General features: G+C 41.3%; 1 protein-coding gene across 1 annotated transcript in view; it reads left to right on the forward strand.

Annotated features, from left to right (window-relative positions):
• Positions 1 to 13,829: 13,829 nt before the first annotated feature.
• Positions 13,830 to 20,663, forward strand: part of LOC123947364 (amyloid beta precursor protein binding family B member 1 interacting protein) — a 118,482-nt gene continuing 111,648 nt past the window's right edge. Inside the window, exons 1-2 of the mRNA XM_046013534.1 lie at positions 13,830 to 13,989; positions 14,192 to 14,518. The gene's annotated coding sequence lies outside the window, so the exon portion shown is untranslated. The remainder of the gene's footprint in view (positions 13,990 to 14,191; positions 14,519 to 20,663) is intronic.

Raw genomic sequence — 20,663 nt, forward strand, 5'->3', positions numbered from 1 at the left:
GAAGGGCGTCCTCAGAGGGTACACGGAAACTCTGTGACCTTTCCCCATACCTTGCCATATACATTGCTTCTATCTGGCTGTTCCCAAATTACAACCTTTCATAATAAACCATAATAATAATAATAATAATAATAATATAATAATATAATATAATAATATAATAAACCATAATAAACTGAGTTCTGTGAGCCTCTCAAACAAATTACTCAAACCCAAGGAGGGAACTGTGGGAGGTGACTCAGAATTCCAGGTGAGACTGGCATCCGAAGTTGCAGGGGAGGGGCAGCCTTGTAGAACGAACGCTTAACCTGCGGTATCAGAATTGAGTTGAACTACTGGCCGTGCATCTAGTGCCCCAGAATGGCATGTTGGTGTGGGGAGCAGCCCCACACATGCTGAAAGTGGATGCAGAATCTTGACCCAGAAAGCTGTGGAAATTAGCCAAGTGTTTCTCCTGTGCGCCCAGGCAGGCAAAGTAGAACAGAGAGATTTCCACTGGAAACTGTCCTGGTGGAATGTTCTCTGTGACAGTTGCCATAGACTGAAGGAGAAGAGAGCCAGGGAACCCAGACTGTGTGACCTGCCCTCCGGCGTTTGCTAGGACTAGCTTCACAAGATTCAAAGGAAAGAGAATCATATCATCACAAAAGATTTACTAAGAAAAAAGTCTGAGTAAGATTCCCTTTAAAAATAATAAAAATAACTTCGAATCAGTCAAGATAAGGATAGGAGCTAAAATTCAAGAGAACTGTGGACAGAAACAGTGGTTTTACCAATTATCATCTCACCGACGGATGGTAAGCATGGCTCAGGAGAGAAAGACAATATGATTTTTGTCCCCAGTTGAGCACGAGTTACAATGCAAAAGTGGAGAAATATTTTTGATATGGTTCTAATGAAAAATTTCAATTCCCCAGCAATGAATTATTTTATACTTTTAGCTGAGATCATAGAATATAAACCTGGATAAAGCAAAGCAAACTAGAAGTCATTGAGATAGATTTTGTGGGGTCTTAGCAACTCTGCTCTGTCATTTGATTACACCAGCACCCTCTGCCATGGAATTTACCGAGCTTGACATTCATGTGTTCATACAGAGTTTTTCACTTTGACCAGATTCCTTTTTCAACTGAGGAAGATGAGAAGAAAGGGAGAATGGGAGGGATAGAGGGAGGGAGGAAGGGTAAGAGAGACAGTGGAAGAGGGAAGGAGAGAAGTCTGGATCCAAGTGAACCAGAGAAAAGCTTCCCATTTAAAATGTATTTCTTTGGTGTGTTCATTGAAAGAATAAAATAAATGTATTATTACTAACTTGGTGTCTGAAGCTTGCTGCCAGAGCAGCAATGGACTGCAGAGTTTCTTGAAGTCCCAGAGCAGGCAATCAGATGCTTACCAAGAACTTCTCTAAGCACACTGAGCTGACCCCTTTGTCCTTGGCAGAATTCACAGGGGAAAGCACCACTATAGTGTGAAGACCACATTAGCCTGAAATTATCAACATCTGTTCCTGTTTAGTTTGTAAAGCAATTTTGCACATGTTATGTAAATACCACTCCTGTGATTCAGGCAGGAAAACATTATTATTGGCCTCGTTTTGCAGTTGAGGGTAGGGTGAGAATATAAAAAAAAAAAAAACCCACATCATCTTCTGACCGCCTTATGTTTCATCATCTGACCACAGGTACTATCTGCTCATGGTGTTAAAATTGAATATTTCACACTATTCATAGAAAAAGCACCAGTTTATGAAAATGAGCTAAGGAGAAATAGAGCATCCCTGTGTTGTCTCTGTCCCCTACCTCCCACCTGTCTCTTACCCCCTACTTCAGCTACTTCTCCATGTCCTCATGGAGCTTACTTAACACAGGGGTCCTCATAAAGCTGAGATCGAAAGGATAAAGCTGTTATTCAAGCAGAGAACCAGAGACTTGGATTCCAGGCAACAAAGAGCTTCTCGATTTTCAAGAATAGAGAGGAAGACAATATGGCTTGAACTTAGAAGAAGTGGGAGAAATGGGTTGACACCAGATCTTATAAAGTCTTAACCATCACATCAAGGAGTTCAGATTTTATCCTAAGTACAGAGGCAAGCTTAAATTTTATGTAAACAAGGAACGACAGTTCAGGGAGGCAACACATACGGTGTTATAAGCCCAAGCTCTATCCCATACTGCTCCCCCAAATTAACCTGAAATGGAGTTTTGTTAGATAGTCTGATAAGTTTGTGTGTTTTGGCTTCTACTACCAGGAGCCATATGGATCTAGCAAAAAGCAGGATAAAATAACTTAACTTGCATGAAAAAGACCTATAGCAAATTTTGTGTTCTAAACTTTTAAAATATGTAACACTGGTGTTTCTTAAACCATATGCTTTTTTTCAGTGTTCAGTCCCAGTACAAAACCATCTTTGCTATGGAAACACACCTACAATTATTTCAACACCTTTTTTTTAAAGATTTTATTTATTTATTTGACAGACAGAGATCACAAGTAGGCAGAGAAGCAGGCAGAGAGAGAGGAGGAAGCAGGCTCCCTGCTGAGCATAGAGCCTGATGTGGGGCTCGATCCCAGGACCCTGGGATCATGACCTGAGCCGAAGGCAGAGGCTTTAACCCACTGAGCCACCCAGGCGCCCCAACACTTTTCTTTTTTTTTTTAAGATTTTTTTTTTTATTTGACAGAGAGAGAGAGAGAGAGATCACAAGTAGGCAGAGGCAGGGAGAGAGAGAGGGGGAAGCAGCCTCCCCGCCAAGCAGAGAGCCCAATTCGGGGCTCAATCCGAGCACCCTGAGATCATGACCTGAGCCAAAAGCAGAGGCTTAACCCACTGTGCCACCCAGGCATCCCTATTTCAACACTTTTCTAAAGTACACACAAGACCCTGTAATATCCAATAGCTTGTTGTCGCCTCTGGGATTAGGCGGAGCTTCCGAAAAGTTTGCGGTGTTTGATTTCCTATTTCTTCCCATTCAATTTTGTGTTCCCTCTCTCTCTTTCCTGTTCATATTCTAGATCAAGGATTCCAACTGTAAAATTTTTAGTTTTGACAAATCTAAAGCAGTGACCTTTCTTATTTATCAGTATTTGTTGTAAACATTAATATTACAGACAATTTAGATTTCCCCTTGTTTTTGATGAATAAGATTTTAACTAAAATTTAATATATGTTTTTAATTACATTTTTGAAATCATGAATTAGGTAACAGTCCAAGGGGCAAAGGATTTTTTTTGTAACTCTACTGAGGCTCAATTGACATATATTAAACTGCACACATATAAGTGTACTTTCAAGCCAGTTTGACATATGTACACCAATGGAAACCATCATTAAAATCAAGATTATGAACACGTTCACCACTCCTAAAGGTTTCCTTGTGCTCCTCTATAATCCTCCCTTTCTCGCTCCTCCTTTCCTTTCTCAGTGCTTTTACTCATACAGATTAGTGTGAATTTTCAAGAATTTATACAAAAACAACAAAGAGAAATAAAAGGTATCCAAATTGGCAATGAAGAAGTCAAACTCTCTCTCTTTGCAGAAGACATGATTCTTTATATGGAAAACCCAAAAGACTCCACCCCCAAACTACTAGAACTCATACAGCAATTCAGTAACGTGGCAGGATACAAAATTAATGTACAGAAATCAGTAGCTTTCTTATACACTAACAATAAAAATACAGAAAGGGAAATTAGAGAATCAATTCCATTTACTAGAGCACCAAGAACCATAAGATACCTGGGAATAAACCTAACCAAAGAGGTGAAGGATCTGTACTCGAGGAAATACAGAACACTCATGAAAGAAATTGAAGAAGACACAAAAGACCATTCCATGCTCTTGGATCGGAAGAATAAACATTGTTAAAATGTCTATACTGCCTAGAGCAATCTATACTTTTAATGCCATTCCGATCAAAATTCCACCAGTATTTTTCAGAGAGCTGGAGCAAATAATCCTAAAATTTGTATGGAATCAGGAGAGACTCTGAATTGCTAAGGAAATGTTGAAAAACAAAAACAAAACTGGCGGCATCACGTTACCCGATTTCAAGCTTTACTACAAAGCTGTGATCACCAAGACAGCATGGTACTGGCATAAAAACAGACACATAGACCAGTGGAACAGAGTGGAGAGCCCAGATGTGGACCCTCAACTCTATGGTCAAATAATCTTCAACAATGCAGGAAAAAATATACAGTGGAAAAAAGACAATCTCTTCAATAAATGGTGCTGGGAAAACTGGACAGCTATATGTAGAAGAATGAAACTTGACCATTCTCTTACACCGTACACAAAGATAAACTCGAAGTGAATAAAAGACCTCAGTGTGAGACAGGAATCCATCAGAACCCTAGAGGAGAACATAGGCAGTAACCTCTTCGATATCAGCCACAGCAACTTCTTTCAAGATATATCTCCAAAGGCCAAGGAAACAAAAGCGAAAATGAACTTTTGGGACTTCATCAAGATCAAAAGCTTCTGCACAGCACAGGAAACAGTCAACAAAACAAAAAGGCAACCCACAGAATGGGAGAAGATATTTGCAAGTGACAGTACAGACAAAAGGTTGATATCCAGGATCTATAAAGAACTTCTCAAACTCAACACACACAAAACAGATAATCATGTCGAAAAATGGGCAGAAGACATGACCAGACACTTCTCCAATGAAGACATACAAATGGCTATCAGACACATGAAAAAATGTTCATCATCGCTAGCCATCAGGGAGATTCAAATTAAAACTACATTGAGATACCACCTCACACCAGTTAGAATGGCCAAAATTAGCAAAACAGGAAACGTGTGTTGGAGAGGATGTGGAGAAAGGGGAACCCTCTTCCACGGTTGGTGGGAATGCAAGTTAGTACAGCCACTTTGGAGAACAGTGTGGAGATTCCTCAAGAAATTAAAAATAGAGCTTCCCTATGACCCTGCAATTGCACTGCTGGGTATTTACCCCAAAGATACAGATGTAGTGAAAAGAAGGGCCATCTGTACCCCAATGTTTATAGCAGCAATGGCCACGGTCGCCAAACTGTGGAAAGAACCAAGATGCCCTTCAACGGACGAATGGATAAGGAAGATGTGGTCCATATACACTATGGAATATTATGCCTCTATCAGAAAGGATGAATACCCAACTTTTGTAGCAACATGGACGGGACTGGAAGAGATTATGCTGAGTGAAATAAGTCAAGCAGAGAGAGTCAATTATCATACAGTTTCACTTATTTGTGGAGCATAAGGAATAACACGGAGGACATGGGGAGATGGAGAGGAGAAGGGAGTTGAGGGAAATTGAAAGGGGAGATGAAACATGAGAGACTATGGACTCTGAAAAACAACCTGAGGCTTTTGAAGGGGCAGGGAGTAGGAAGTTGGGGGAACCAGGTGATGGGTAATAAGGAGGGCACGTGTTGCATGGAGCACTGGGTGTGGTGCAAAAACAATGAGTACTGTTACGCTAAAAAGAAATTAAAAAAAATTTTTTTAAAGAATTTATACAAAAGATGAGATCGAACAGCATACATTTTTTTAAATCTGGCTTTTGTCACTCAACATAATTATGTTGAGATTCACCCACATTATTGGGTGTACGGATAGTTTATTCCTTTTTATTGCAGAGTAGTATTCCATGGAATAATTATTAGACAATGTGTTTATCCATTCACCTATGATGGACATTTGAGTGTTTCCAATTTGAGGCTATTACAAATAGAGCTGCTATGAATATTCATGAAATAGGTCTTTGGGTAGACATATGATTTTATTTCTCTTAGATAAATACCTAGGAATGGAATGGACAAGTCCTATGGTGAGTGTATGTCTAACCTTTTAATAAACTGCTGATTTCTAACTGGTTGTACCATTTCCACTCCCACCAGCAGCGTATGAAGAATTCCAGTTCTTCTACACACTTGCCAACATTTGGTATGATCCATCTTTTTAATTTCAGCCATTCTAGTGGGTGTGTAGTGGTGTCCCTTATAGGTTTAATTGGTTTTGATATCAACACTTATTTTAAGATTTCAGCAAGGCATCAGTAATTTTTATGTTCCTCCTGGGGTTCCAATGTGCACCCAGGATTGAGAATCACACTGGATAAAACACAAGTCCTCTTTTAATAGAGAAAAGATTTTAAGTATTGATTTTACACTGTGCATAGTCACACCCTTCATACTAACGGCCCTAAACCACTTCTCACCAGATTTGGTCTTTCATACAAAAGCTGACTGGTGGTAGCTGCCATTTGCTATCACCATGTGAAAGGAAATGGGGGTGGGAAAAAGGAGTTTCAGAGAGACTAGAAACTGCATATTAAAAATTTAGCATTCTCGAGGTGCCTGGGTGGCTCAGTTGGTTAAGCATCTGCCTTCTCCTCAGGTCATGGTTCTGGGGTCCATGGGATGGATCACCATGTCAGTCACCCTGATCAATGGAGAGTCTGCTTCTTCCGCTCCCTCTGAGCCTACCCCTTGCTTGTGCTATTGTTCACTCTCTCCCTCAAATGAAGATCTTCTTTAAAAATTTAGCATTCTCAAAATAAACAAAGAACTCTTATAACCCAACAATAATACAACAAAGCAAAAGAAGGAAAGTAAGCAACCAAGAAAGAAAGAGAGGCAAAAGATCTGAATGAACACCTCACCAAAAAAAGAGACACAGTTAATAAACAAGCATATTAAGAGATGCACAACATCATTTGTCATTGGGGAAATGCAAATCAAAATGACAATGAGATACTATCACATACCTATTAAAATGGCTACAATCCTGGGGCGCCTGGGTGGCTCAGTGGGTTAAAGCTTCTGCCTTCGGCTCAGGTCATGATCCCAGGGTCCTGGGATCGAGCCCCGCATCGGGCTCTCTGCTCAGTGGGGAGCCCTGCTTTCTCTCTGCCTGCTTCTCTGTGATTTCCATCTGTCAAATAAATAAATTTTTTACAAAATGGCTACAATCCAAAAAACTGACAATGCCAATTGCTGGTAAAGATGCAGAGCGGCAGGAGCTCTCACTGATGGGTATGCAGAATGGTACAACCACTTTGGAGGGCAGTATGGCAATTTCATACAAAGTATACATAGTTTTATTATTTGATCCCAAAACTCTACTACTAGGAATTGAGTCAACTGATTTGATAACTTATGTCCATACAAAATCCTGCCTATGAATGTTTAAAGCAGTTTTATTTATAATCACCAAAAATTGGGATCAATCAAAAAGCCTTTGGTAAATGGATAAACAAACTGCAGTGTGTCTACCTACTAGAATACTATTCAGCGACGAAAGGAATGAGCTATGAAACCACACAAAGACTTAGATCAGTTTAAATGCTTGCTGCTAAGTAAGTGAATAAAGTCAATCTGAAAAGGCTACACACTGTATGATTTCATTTCTATGACATTCTGGAAAAGGTAAAACTGTGGAGATGGTAAACAAAAATGCTGTTAAAAGGTAGCTGTTCGGGGGGCGCCTGGGTGGCTCAGTGGATTAAGCCGCTGCCTTCGGCTCGGGTCATGATCTCAGGGTCCTGGGATTGAGCCCCGCATCGGGCTCTCTGCTCTGCAGGGAGACTGCTTCCTCCTCTCTCTCTGCCTGCCTCTCTGCCTACTTGTGATCTCTCTCTCTGTCAAATAAATAAATAAAATCTTTAAAAAAAAAAAAAAAGGTAGCTGTTCGGGGCGCCTGGGTAGCTCAGTGGGTTAAAAGACTCTGCCTTCAGCTCAGGTCAAGATCCCAGAGTCCTGGGATCAAGCCCCGCATCCGGCTCTCTGCTCCGCGGGGGATCCGCTTCCTCCTCTCTCTCTGCCTGCCTCTCTGCCTAGTTGTGATTTCTCTCTGTCAAATAAATAAAATATTAAAAAAAAAAAAAAGGTAGCTGTTCAGGGGTGTCTGGCTGGCTCAGTCCGTAGAGCATGTGACTCTTAATGGGGTTGTGGGTTTGAGGCCCACATTGGGTGCAGAGATTACTTAAAAAATTTTTGTTTTAATAAAGTAATGAGGTACCTGGTTAGGGGGACAACATTATTACTGTATTTAACACCACTGAACTGTACACTTAAAAATGGTTAAGATGATAATTTTATGTCATGTATATCTTATCACAATAAAAAAATTTTATTTTTTGCTAAAAAATTTTTAAGGCAAAATAAAAAAGAGATAGAAAGACTTCCTGGTGGTCCTCTCGTTTTTAGTGTAGCTCCCCAAGGGGCCCAGCGGTACTTCCTGTCTGAGTTCAATGAGCTACCAGAACTTCCCTACAAGAATTTCTTTTGGCTTAAGCCATAGGTAGCAAGGATCCCTGCTTTACAGACGCATGCTCTGGGAAGACACAATATATGCATATGTATCTCAGTATTTCAAAGATGTTAATGCTTATTGAGTGACCTACCACTGGGCTCCCATGGGCATAGCCTCTGGCCAGTGTCTGTGCCAAGAAACCATCAGGCAAGTTTAATTTTCAATCAAGTCCACATTTCTTAAAATTCCCTTCCTCCCTTTCTTCTCACTCTCTACCCCTCTCATACGCAGCAGTGTCCCCAAAACATCTTTCTCCCTGCTTTGCTTTGAGCTCCCTACCAAAAATCCTCTCCCAAGCTTTCTTGGGCTCTCTCTCTTCTTCCCTATCCTTCTCCTCCTGCTGATTTTTCTTCCATCCAACCTGTCTAGTACTCCTCCCACTGACCATCACTCAGGTGTGGAGCAGGAAAGGAATGTCTGAGAACATTGGCCAGAAGGACAAGTAGAGGTCAGAGGTCAGGCAGAGGGAACATTTTGTTAAAGGGCAAGAGAAAACACATACACTATATACAAAACATATAATTAGTAATAGCACACTAATTATACTCTTTTATGATTAAAATAGAAACCACGGTTTATATTTTATCAGTTTATATTTTAAAAGGCCAGGCACAGAAGCTTTACTATGACAGAAACATGAGCTATAGAGGTACACAAGAGGTGTTGAGTATTGCTTGAACAAACCACTATTGCTTAAACAAACCAAAACTTAGAGACTTAACACAGCTATTTATCATTATCTCTAGGGAATCTGTAGGTTGATTCCGCTCATGTGGGTGTTCCTCCATGTGCTCTGGTGTTGCTGCATTTAGATAAGAACTGGGGCTAGAATCCCCTGAAGGTTTGATGGGGCTGGGTGTGCAAGATGGCGTCTTCAGCTCATGTCTGAGGTGGCCTCTCTTCCCTCATGTTCCTTCTCTCTGTGATGGGGTAGCCTGCTTCCTGGGTGTTCAGGGCTGAGAGAGGTAGGAAGAGAGGCTGCCAGCCAGCAAGTGCTAAGTCCCCCATCCCTTCTGCTGTCTTCTATCGATCAAAGAAGTCATAGAGCCCATGCACATTCGAGGGGGAGGGAGAAAAATGGATTCCAACCCTTGATGGAGAAGGGAGATATGGTCATAGCCATCTTTGGAAAATACAGTCTATTGCAGATGGTGTAAAATTTGTATGTTTAAATAAGAAGCAAACATTCCCTGCAGTTAAGGATAATCCAGATAAAATGAACAGGAGAAACTTTATGAAATGTTAAACCAAAGGAAACCCTCCCCATCAAAAAGCGGCAGAAATCTTAATTCTGGTCAGTCCAGGTCCTTTGCCAGAGGTGAACACTCTATAGCCAGGAGGAGGAAATGGGCAAAAACACATGTTAGACTTGGTGGACATGCCAAAAGAGTAAGGTAGTAAGACATAGTTGAAATCCCAAGTCAATTTAAACTTAAACTGAGTTCCTCTGTGATGCCAGGGTCCACGTTGTCTATCCACTTAACCATGTTCTGCAGACATAGTCCACGGAGACTGCTTCACTAGTCTGTCCACAAAGAAGTCACCAGGGGAAATTTCTCCCACACCATCATCCCATGACCCTCTGTTCTTCCTCACCTGTGATTCATTCAGCCCTTGTCTTCCCCACATCCTGAACTGTCTCACTGCCACTCCTGTATCATGAGGCGATTTCTGGAGTGTTCCTCTGTCCTGGCAGTTTAACTCTACATTTTCATTGCAACTTTTTCAAGGAAAAGTAGTTTATTCTCTCACACTCCATGTACCTTAAGTTTAGAAGGTGAGTTTGCCCTTGTCCATGCTCCCCATTACTACTGGAGGACTTTTAGGGGTTTCTCCTTTTATTCAAAACAAAAGAAAGCAAAAAGCAAGGTGACTTCTCTTGAGGCTCATACCATTTGAGCAGGCCACTCTGTCTACCTCTTCTGATCTGTCATCTCCACAAATCCCAGTCAGTCCTGATCTCTCATTTTGAAACCCTAACACCTGACTCCCAGTCTTCCTTTAAGATGACTTTGTATCTTGTCATCATTCTGTTTGTCTGGAAGAGCCATGAATCATACCTGTTTCTTGTGTTCGCATCCAGTTAGCATTCTGGTACTCTGAGAAGTGGCTCAGGCTCAACAGTAAATTATGGGCTGCCCTAATCCTGGATGACTTAAACAGTGACCTGGGATGACATTTATAACCCCTTGGCCTCTCATTTCCTTGATCACCTCAGCCACCAAAACCTATAGTCACATTCTGGACATTGTGAGCTCCCATAATCTCAATGCCTCCAGAAGCAAAATTCAATCTACCTACCTTCTGAACACAACAACCTATCCTTACCCATAACAGATAAACTTTCTCCAAACCTATGCAACCTAGTCCTGCAGGAGAGTCACATGACTGAGCAGATTACTTACACCATCACTGTCAATTTCAAATAGTTTCTCAGGCTGTTTCCGGAAATCTCATGAAATGTTTCTGGTCAACTCACTCTCCCATTCTCTGCAAGGACCTCGTCAAACTTTCTCCAGCTTCCCTAATTTAGGGCAGTCTTTGATAGTCCCTCCTATCTCACTCCCAGCAGAAGGCTCTACTTCTTTTCTCACTTTACAAAATAAAATAGCCTTTAAACTAGAACTTCTGCATCTCACAGCTATCAAAAAGAAAATCCTTGTCAACTCCAAACCCACCCTCCTTCCTTTCTGGTAAAATAGAGGATATCTTATTTCTCTTTTTTAAGGACCCAACAATACACAATGGGAAAAAGACAGTTTGTTCAGTAAATGGTCGTGGGAAAACTAGACAGCCACATGCAAAAGAAGGAAGCTGGACCACTTTCTTATACCATACACAAAAATAAATTCAAAACAGATTTAATGTGGAACCTGAAACCATAAGACTCCTAGAAGAAAACATGCAATAAACTCTTGGACATTGGCCATAGAAATATTTTTTGGGATCTGTTTCCCAGGCAAGGGAAACCAAAGCAAAAATAAACTATTGAAACTACATCAAACTAAAAGCTTCTGCACAGTGAGGGAAGCCATCAACAAAACCAAAAGGCAACCTACAGAATGGAAGAAGATATTTGCAAATGATATCTACAATAAAGGATTAATACCCAAAGTACCTAAGAACTCATAGAACTCAACACTAATTAAACAAATAATGCAATTTAAAAATGGGCAGAGGATCTGAACTGACATTTTCCGAAGAAAAATAGATGGCCAACAGACACATGAAAAGATGCTCAATGTCACTAATCATCGGGGAAATACAAATCAACACCACAGTGACATATCACTTCACACCTGTCAGAAGGGCTAGAATCAACAAGATGAGAAATAAAAAGTGTTGGCGAGGATGTGAAGAAAAGGGAACACTTGCATGCTGTTGGTGAGGATGTAAATTTGTCCAGCCACTCTGGATAACAGTTTGGAGTTTCCTCAAGAAATTTAAAAAAAAAGAAAGAAAGAAAGAAAGAAAGACATACCCTATGATCCAGTAATTCTACTTCTGGGTATTTACCAGATGAAAATGTAAACACTAATTTGAAAAGATATGTGCATCCTTCTGTTTATTATAGCATTATTTGCAATAACCAAGACATGGAAGCAACCTTAGTGTCCATCAGTAGATAAAGATAAAGAAGATGTGGTATACACATACAATAGAAGATAACTAAGCCATAAACATGAATGAAATCTTGCTATTTGCAATTATACAGAGGGACACAAAAAGTATTTTAGTAGGTAAAACAAGTCCAACAGAGAAAGACAAATTTCTTATGATTTCCCTGATATGTGGAATCTAAAAAATAAAAAAAAAATGAACAAAGAAAATATAACAACAGACTTATAAATACAGAGAACAAACTGGTAGTTGCCAGAGATGAGGAGGTAGAGGGATGGGTGAAATTGATAAAGGCAATTAAGAGGTACAAACTTTGTTATAAATTAAATAAGTCCCAGGAATGAAAAGGACAGCATGGGAAATACAGTCAACAATACTATAATAATTTTGTATACTAATGGGGGTAACTACACTTACCATGGTGAGCATTTTGTAATGTATCTAATTGTCCAATCACTATGTGTGATTTGTACTATGTACACCTGAAACTAGCATAATATTATACATAAACTATATTTCCGTTTCAAAGAAATAAAGAACTTAAGAACTTTTCATCATCAGTTATCTCTATAACATTTAACCTTGCTCTTCCTTCTCTTGGAATGTTTTTCCAAATCTTGGAATGGCTGCCCCTTTCATTACTTTGCAAAGAGGCATTGGCTGCCCACTCTTCCTTTCCTATGTAAGTTACTCCATTGCTGGACTTGACTTTCTATATAGTACTGACTGTTCAGAACCTTCCAATAGCTTCCCATCTCACAGCGACGTCCCTACCATAGCCAGAAAGGACACACATAATCGGGCCACAATTTCCTCTTTGATCTCATATACCACTTGTCTCCCTCTCACTCTGCTCATTCAGCTCCGTCCATATTAGCTTCCTTGCTGTTCTTCCAGATCTTAAGTGCCTTCCTAACCCAGAGCCTTTGAATATTCTCATCCAAAAATCCACAAGAATAATCTCTCATGTCATTTAGGTCTGGTTCTTCAAGCGACACGTTTCAGAAAGATCTTCCTTGATAATCCTAATTAATGCAACGGCTCCATCCCCACTACTAACACCTTCACCTTGTAATTCCCTTCAATATATTTCTATTACTTAACATATTAAATATTAATTTGCTTTCTCCCATCTTGAAAGTACCGTCCACCAGAGCAGGAACTGTTTTCTTCACAACTATTTTCATTGTTCTTAGATGAGTAGGTAGGTGCCTAAAAGTTGTTTTGGTTTTTTTGTTTTGGTTTTTTTTTTTTTTTTTTTTCACTAAATAAATGACTGAACTATCTTAATTTACCTAATTAATTTACATGTCTAATGTATGTCTTTATATCTTCACCACCTTCCCCACATAAAAGCCCTTGAGGACACAGCTGTATAGGGGAAGAGGAGGTTAATTCAACCACATTTACAAATCCTAACTATTTTTAACTTCTGTATTTTCAGATCTCTCCACCCTCAGGAGGCTTCACTTCCAGTGTCTCGGGTTAGTTCCAGTCAGTCCTTCGCTATTACAAATCCTGTGGCCAAGAATGGGCGTGGGTATTGCAAAATTTCTTGTCATCACTCTACCGTCCTAATACATTCCTAAAAGTGGGATTTCTGAATCAGATGGTAACTGCATAGACAAGTTTAATAGCTATTGCTGATTTCGCCTCCACGGAATTCATACGATTTTGGATTTCCACCAGCGATGTGTGTGAGCCCCCGTTTCTTTACAGCCTCGCCCGCTAACTCAGTGTGGTTAAGCTTTGGGGGTGGCGGGGGAGGCGGTTGCCAATCGGACAGTTGAGAAATGGGCTGAGCCGAGAACGCCCTTCCCCACCAGACCCCCGACCTCCGACGCCCCCACCCCGGGTCCAGCAGAGACCGGCGCCGGGTCAGTGCATCCCCGCGGACTGGCGGGCAGACGCGCAGGCGCGGGGTCGCTCTGCGCCGCACTCCCGCGCCCAGTCCCCCAAGGGTGGGCTCCGCGCGGCGGGAAGCTCCGGCCTTGCTCAACTGGCCCGAAAGAGGAAGCGCAGAGGGGCTGAAGTAAACACTTGGGAAGGCCGTTGCAAAAGAGGTCAGGGTCTCGGGCTTCTGAGGAGCCGTCTTCGGGCCGCACACTCCTTACTTAGCCACTAACACGGAGCGACGAAGAAAGATAATTAGCGAAGGGATTCTCAGAGAAGGGGGCGCGCGTGGGGGAGAGGCGGGAGAGGAAGGCCCAACTTTTCCCAGAACTTAAACTTTTTTTTTTCCCCCTTCAAGGGTTTGGTGTGAAGGAGGAGAAATAGGGAAATGAGGCACAGACCCGATGAGCTGGGAAAAGCAGCCCCCGAGAGTTAGGAGTCTCCAGCCACACGTCCTCCCGCGGCTGTGCCCCCAAACGGGCGTCCCCGTTGCACCTCGATGCAAAGCGGCGCGGAGAACGCCACACGTCTGCGCGCTGCGTGGGAAGGGCAGGGCTGACACCACTTCCTCCCCGAGGCGGCGGACCTGAACCCGGGTGGAGCCCAGTGGAGCCCCCGCGCCTTCCCTGCCACTGCCCCGCCCGCGCCCGCGGTCGCGTCCGCGCAGAGTCCCGGCCGAGTTCCCGCGGAGCCGTCAAGGTAAGCGGCGCTGGCCGGTCCGGGCGCCCTGCGAGCCTCAGCCGGGTCCCTCGGGGCAGCCGCGGAACCATGTGTCCCGTGGGTCCGATCCCAGCTCCTGGCGGTGGCTCCAGAGAACTCGCGCCCCCGGCTTGGCCCTCGAGGGGAGCGCGTACCCGGGGTCCCCTCTGCTGACTTCAGCCCTGGACCCAGCTACGCGGGGGGGTGGTTGGGGCGCGGGCTGCTCTTCCCCGCGTTCTCTTTCATCACTCTTGACTGGTTTCCTGCGCAGAAAATTGCTTCAGGGACAGACGCGGAACCTGTCTAACCCTCCTCGCCCGTGCGGCAGCCTAGGAGCCGCCAACCTGACCCCTTGAAAAGATTTCCTGCGGGGGGGGGGGGCATTTTAGGGCACTGTAGGTTCAGTGCAAGTCGTGTGAGAATTTGAGAGAGACACTCGCAGTCGGACGTGTCTTAGGGTGTTTCTTGACTTTAAAAACTTTTGGACAAGTGTTCTTTCTTTTTAAAAACACTTTACCGGTGATTGGTCTTTTCACTTGAAAATAAGATAGAGGAACCGTTTGGACGCCAGGAGTCAGTCTCTTAATTTGGCCTGGAGTGAATGTCCAGAGTGCCATTTTTCAGCATGAAGGAAACAGTAGGATTTCGTATCCGGGAGTCCCCCTGAAGACTTTGCCCCCTGCACCCGTGATTTTCCCTATGGGGACGTATTTCTTATTTATACCGTTGTGGAACATCAAACATGTAGTTTCTCAGAGTGGTACCACTCAGAGTAGAGTGGTTCCAAAAGGACTTTTAATGTGTTACTAAGAGAAAGAGAAAAGGAGTAACCGAGGAAAGCAACGCGGGGGAAAGGTACATGAGTTTATTACTCCCCGGGATATTATTTCTGGCCACAGAATGCGATTTAAATAAAGGCAAGGGTACTTAATTCCTACTGCTAATTCTCAGTTCTAGGCCTCTGAACAGGAATTTCAGAAAAGAGAGCTTTTGTCCACTGGCAATCTTCCCTCTGGCCTCACTGAAATAGTCTTACAGTTAAAGACTGGCTAGCAAAATCCACAGAAAATCTGCCAAGAAATCTTATATAATGTCTTCCGGGTGGTGTTTCCTGCCTGTTTGATATGTTGTGAAACATTTCAGGAATATAATGTCATCTTCAGGCTATTAATATTTAATAATTTTCACACTGATACTAATATTGTGTCTTTGTTGGGTCCTTGGGAAATTTGGATTATAGCTCCATATATGCCTGTAGCTGGACAAGGGTGACTTTGATTTAATTGCTTTAACCTCCCTGGACCTGAGATAACTTATTCATAAAGTGAGATTGTTGGACTAGAGGATGTCTGTCATTACAGCAGCAGCTGGGGGACTGTTATAGTTCTTTGAATTTGTTTTGTCTGATATGCTGGCAAAGTTAGAATTGCTGATCACACAGAAAAGAACAGAGAAAATCATAATGATAACAGTTTTTTTTTTAAGATTCTATTTATTTATTTGACAGAGAGAAAGAGATCGCAAGTAGGCAGGGAGGCAGACAGAGGGAGAGGGGGAAGCAGGCTCCCTGCTGAAGAGAGAACCCGACACAGGGCTCCATCCCAGGACTCTGAGACCATGACCTGAGCCAAAGGCAGTGGCTTAACCGACTGAGCCACCTAGGCGCCCCATGATAACAGATTTTGTTAGAGTCTAAAATATCGATATTTTTGAGGCCTTTTGTTTCTAAGAAGCTCCTCTATAAAAATAGTCAATTTTGAGTGTATATCTAAGATGGCAGATTTCCATTCTGTTGGAAAACTGAGATGAGGAATTGATGTGCCCAGGCTTGGGCAGGTGGATATTAAATTTCAAAATTCTCCAATTATTTCTCAAGAAATACAACTTTATAATATGGATTACTTCATGATTTAGTTACTTTAAATCTTAAACACAGTACTTACTGGGTTATATAGTGTCCATTAATTGTTTCATATTTATTTATCCTAGGAATGTATACCAATCACCTACTTTTTAAATCTTTATTTACTTATAATAAAAAAGCTCTAGGTGTTTTCATATTATTATTAGAATGAGCTATTTATAAAATTTATTGCCATAAATGTCTGTGTTTGATATGCTACTCTGAATTTCTTCAAACCATACTACTTTCAAAAGCATTATTATTTTCAGTTACTTCTAAATCCTCTTCTATCTTATTTTAATTATCTTTGCATCCAAAACCTTTTAATGAGTCCACAATCTTATAATAAATTAAGTTGGCATTTCATAGTTTACCACAACAAAATATTTTCCATTTTAAATACCTCATGAGTTAATTTATAGGCAATAGAGGGATCTTCATAATTCTTGCCTCAAAATAGAACAATTCTTATTAACATAAGTATTATTTTTGTATGCAAATATATCTATGTTTTATGTCAGTTCTGTCATTCTGTGTGGCAAGTAGCTTAAGGTTCAAGAAAATTATTATAAATTCAAGTACATAATAAATGCCAGGATTTGAGGTATTAGATTGGTACACTGATTGTATAGTCATGTGTACCTGTATTCCAGTTATAGTTGTCATGAGAAACATGATTTGTAGGGGAAACTGCTATATATTTGGAAAAGTTAACAGTAAGATGTCTCTTGAGTAGAGACAACAGCAGGACTACGGAAGGGCACTGAATGAGCTACACTCAGTTTAAAGGGCTAAACTGTACATGTGGCATGACATGGCAGGGCCTGTGGACAGCTTCTAGGGATTAGAGGATGGGACCTTCCACCGCCACATCCTCATTACCTAGCCAAATTCCTGGGACTATAGCTCGGACTCAAAAAGTGTTTGCTAAGTGTCTAGATAATATTAGTTCCCCTTCTGGGTTGTACCATCAAAATGTCACAAGTTCCTGACCTAGGCAGCCCCGTTGGTATGAGTCCTGAGGTCTGAGCAGGTAGAGATGGATTATCACTCCAAGGAACCATTCCTTCCCAGCATGCACTGTGAAGCTTGAATTCACGATGCAGTTTCCAAATATTTCCTGAAGATTGACGATGCACTTGAATCATTAAGAATCATATTGTAAGAGCTATCTTCTTTCTTCTCTGTCAACTCGGTTTCCTCTATCACTAGATGGTGATCGTAAATAAATAGTCTTTTTATTTAGCTTAGATTTTGGACCAGACTCTGCTAATTAATTTAGGTGTGTCATTACATTAATCCTCACATCCTGAGCCTATGCCATTGTTATTATCATTGAGGAAATGAAAGCACAGAAAGGTTAAGAAGGTTACACAGAGAGTGAGAAGAGGAGTTGAACTTTGAGCTGAGCTAGTCGCATACCAAAACCCTAGGAGCTGTCACAGGGACAGAGCTCAGAAAAAACATGGGACCTTTCCCCAGGGAACTTCTAGTCTAGTTGGGTGGGGGGGGGACATTAATGAGCAGTTATAGTTCTATTCATGACCAGAATTGTGTGCTGTGGAAGCAGATATCAGATCCCTATACCACAGTGGGGTCAGGGAAGGGAGGATGAAATTAAGGTAACCAAAGAACTTGCCTTGCTAAGTGGGAAGATGAGATACTATAATCACTTGTGACGTTATTATCTTTATATATGTCTTTTGAAAAAGTAATATGCTTTGGCAGCCATCACATGTTTTCATTTTTATCTTTATTCTCATCCCTCTTGATAGCTGGCTAGGTTGATTTAATCAATAAAGCAATGAGTATAATTTTTTTGTTGTTTCTGCTGGGGACCTTTCTGATTTGATCTCTTATTGCAGACTCATCATTGAGATGGTTATGGGCTCGGGAAGAGTGTAAGTGCTAAATCAACAGCAATTATATTTCCACAAACTGGCTAGAAGATTTATGCCCAGAGAGCTGTATCATATCAAACTGGGGGGAAAATAAAGAGTGGTAGTAGAATAAATAAATGCTATACTGGATTTATTTTTGTCCTTCCTTTTTTATTATGAAGTGTTTCAAACATATAAAAGATGGTGTATAATGTATATGTAAATTATAACAATAATAATGAAGCCAATACCTGGATACCTGTCACCCAGCTGAGGAAGTAAAATATTACCAGTGTATCTTCTGACTTCTTCCTAATAGCATTCTTCTTTTTTCTCAACAGACACAATCAGCATTGAGAATGTGCTGATTTTTTTTAAAGCATTTAGAAAGCACGTATATGCATTTGCAAACATGTCAAACTGGGAATTAAGAGTACATTGGCATTTGGGAAACTGAGATTAGAATCTACACCATCGTGTAGGCACGATTATAAATAGAGTGCCCTGTTAAGTGAAGACAACTTATTTTAAAATAACATAAAAGCAAAGTGGCTTATAAATGATCAGGAGTAAGTACCGTGGAAATAGTTAAGGGTTTATCTTAGTCATTACTGAAATGACCAAGATTCACTAGTGGATAACTATAACTTTTAAGGGTAATAAAGAATATATAATTTAGGAACTGCTTCTTTTTTCATATTACTTAGATTTCTACTTTAAATACAATTCAGTCATTTGAAAAGAATTTGCCAAGCACTGTTTCAGGTGCTTGAGACTTGTTGGTGAACAGGAGAGGCAAAGATCTCTGCATTTATGGAGTTTATATTCTAATGGAAAGATACAGACAATAGTCAGTAAACAAGATTAATAAGTAAATAATATAGGTAGTAATAAGCGAAAAGTGTCAAAAAAAAAAAAAAGAGTTGAAAAAAAAAGTTGTAGTATTGGGCGCCTGGGTGGCTCAGTGGGTTAAGCTGCTGCCTTCGGCTCAGGTCATGATCTCAGGGTCCTGGGATCCAGTCCCGCATCAGGTTCTCTGCTCAGCGGGGAGCCTGCTTCCCTCTCTCTCTCTCTCTGCCTGCCTCTCTGTCTACTTGTGATCTCTCTCTGTCAAATAAATAAATAAAATCTTTAAAAAAAAAGTTGTATTTATTTTTTTATTTATTTATTTGACAGACAGGGATCACAAGTAGGCAGAGAGGTAGGCTCCCTACTGAGCAGAGAGCCCGATGTGGGGCTCAATCCCAGAATCCTGGAATCATGACCTGAGCCAAAGGCAGAGGCTTTAACCCACTGAGCCACCCAGGTGCCCCAAAGTTGTAGTATTTAATAAGGTGGTCAGGCTTGGCCTCACTGGGTAGATACCATTTGAAAAAAAAATTTTTTAAGATTTTATTTATTTATTTGACAGACAGAGATCACAGGTAGGCAGAGAGGCAGCCAGAGAGAGGGGAGGGGAAGCAGGCTCCCTGCTGAGCAGAGAGCCCGATGCGGGGCTCGATCCCAGGACCCTGGGACCATGACCTGGGCCGAAGGCAGAGGCCTTAACCCACTGAGCCACCCAGGTGCCCCCCATTTGAAAATATTTTGATGGAGTTAACTAAGAGGCTGTGTGGGAGAGCTGTGTTCCCAGCAGTGGAAACAGCCAGGGCCAAGGCTGTAAGGCAAAGGTCTGCCTGGTATATTCAAGAAACAAGAAGGCCCATGTGACTAGAAGGTATATGAACAGGAAGAGAGTAACAAGAGGTGTGGTTGGAGAGGAACACAAAGAGGTGGCAGATCATGTAGGGTCTTGTGGGCCATTATAAGAATTTTTGCTTTTACTCTGAGTGAAACTGAGGGGTGATTGTGGGATTCTGACGAAAGGAGTAGCATGATCTGACTTACATTTAAAAGGCTCACTCTGACTGCTTGAGAATAAGGTGAATGAGTAAGAATGAAAGCCAGGAGCCCGTTAGGAAGCTTTGGGAATCACCATGTATTTTGAAGGTGGAGCCAACAGGATGTGGGGTTTGAGAGAAAGAGGAGTCAATGATGACTCCAAATTCTTGGCCTAAACATCTGGAGGATGGAATTACCATCATTTGACAGGGGGAGGTTGGAGAGGAGATGGTCAGAAGCTCAGCTTCAGGTATGGATATGAAATATCAACTGGTAATAACTATGCACTTATTAGATAGAAGGCTAAGGTCATTTAGGCTAATTAGTTATTTGGGAAGATACTGTTATTTTGATTTTACAAAATCAGAAATGATAGTTTGAGAATTAAAGAAATGGAACATAAAACCAAATTTTTTAGATCCTAAATCTTTAACCATTCTTTCAAATTTGCTAAAGAGGGAAGAAAAGAAAAAAAAAAAAA

The sequence above is a fragment of the Meles meles genome, chromosome 7 (genome assembly GCF_922984935.1).
Source record: "Meles meles chromosome 7, mMelMel3.1 paternal haplotype, whole genome shotgun sequence".
NCBI lineage: Eukaryota > Metazoa > Chordata > Mammalia > Carnivora > Mustelidae > Meles > Meles meles.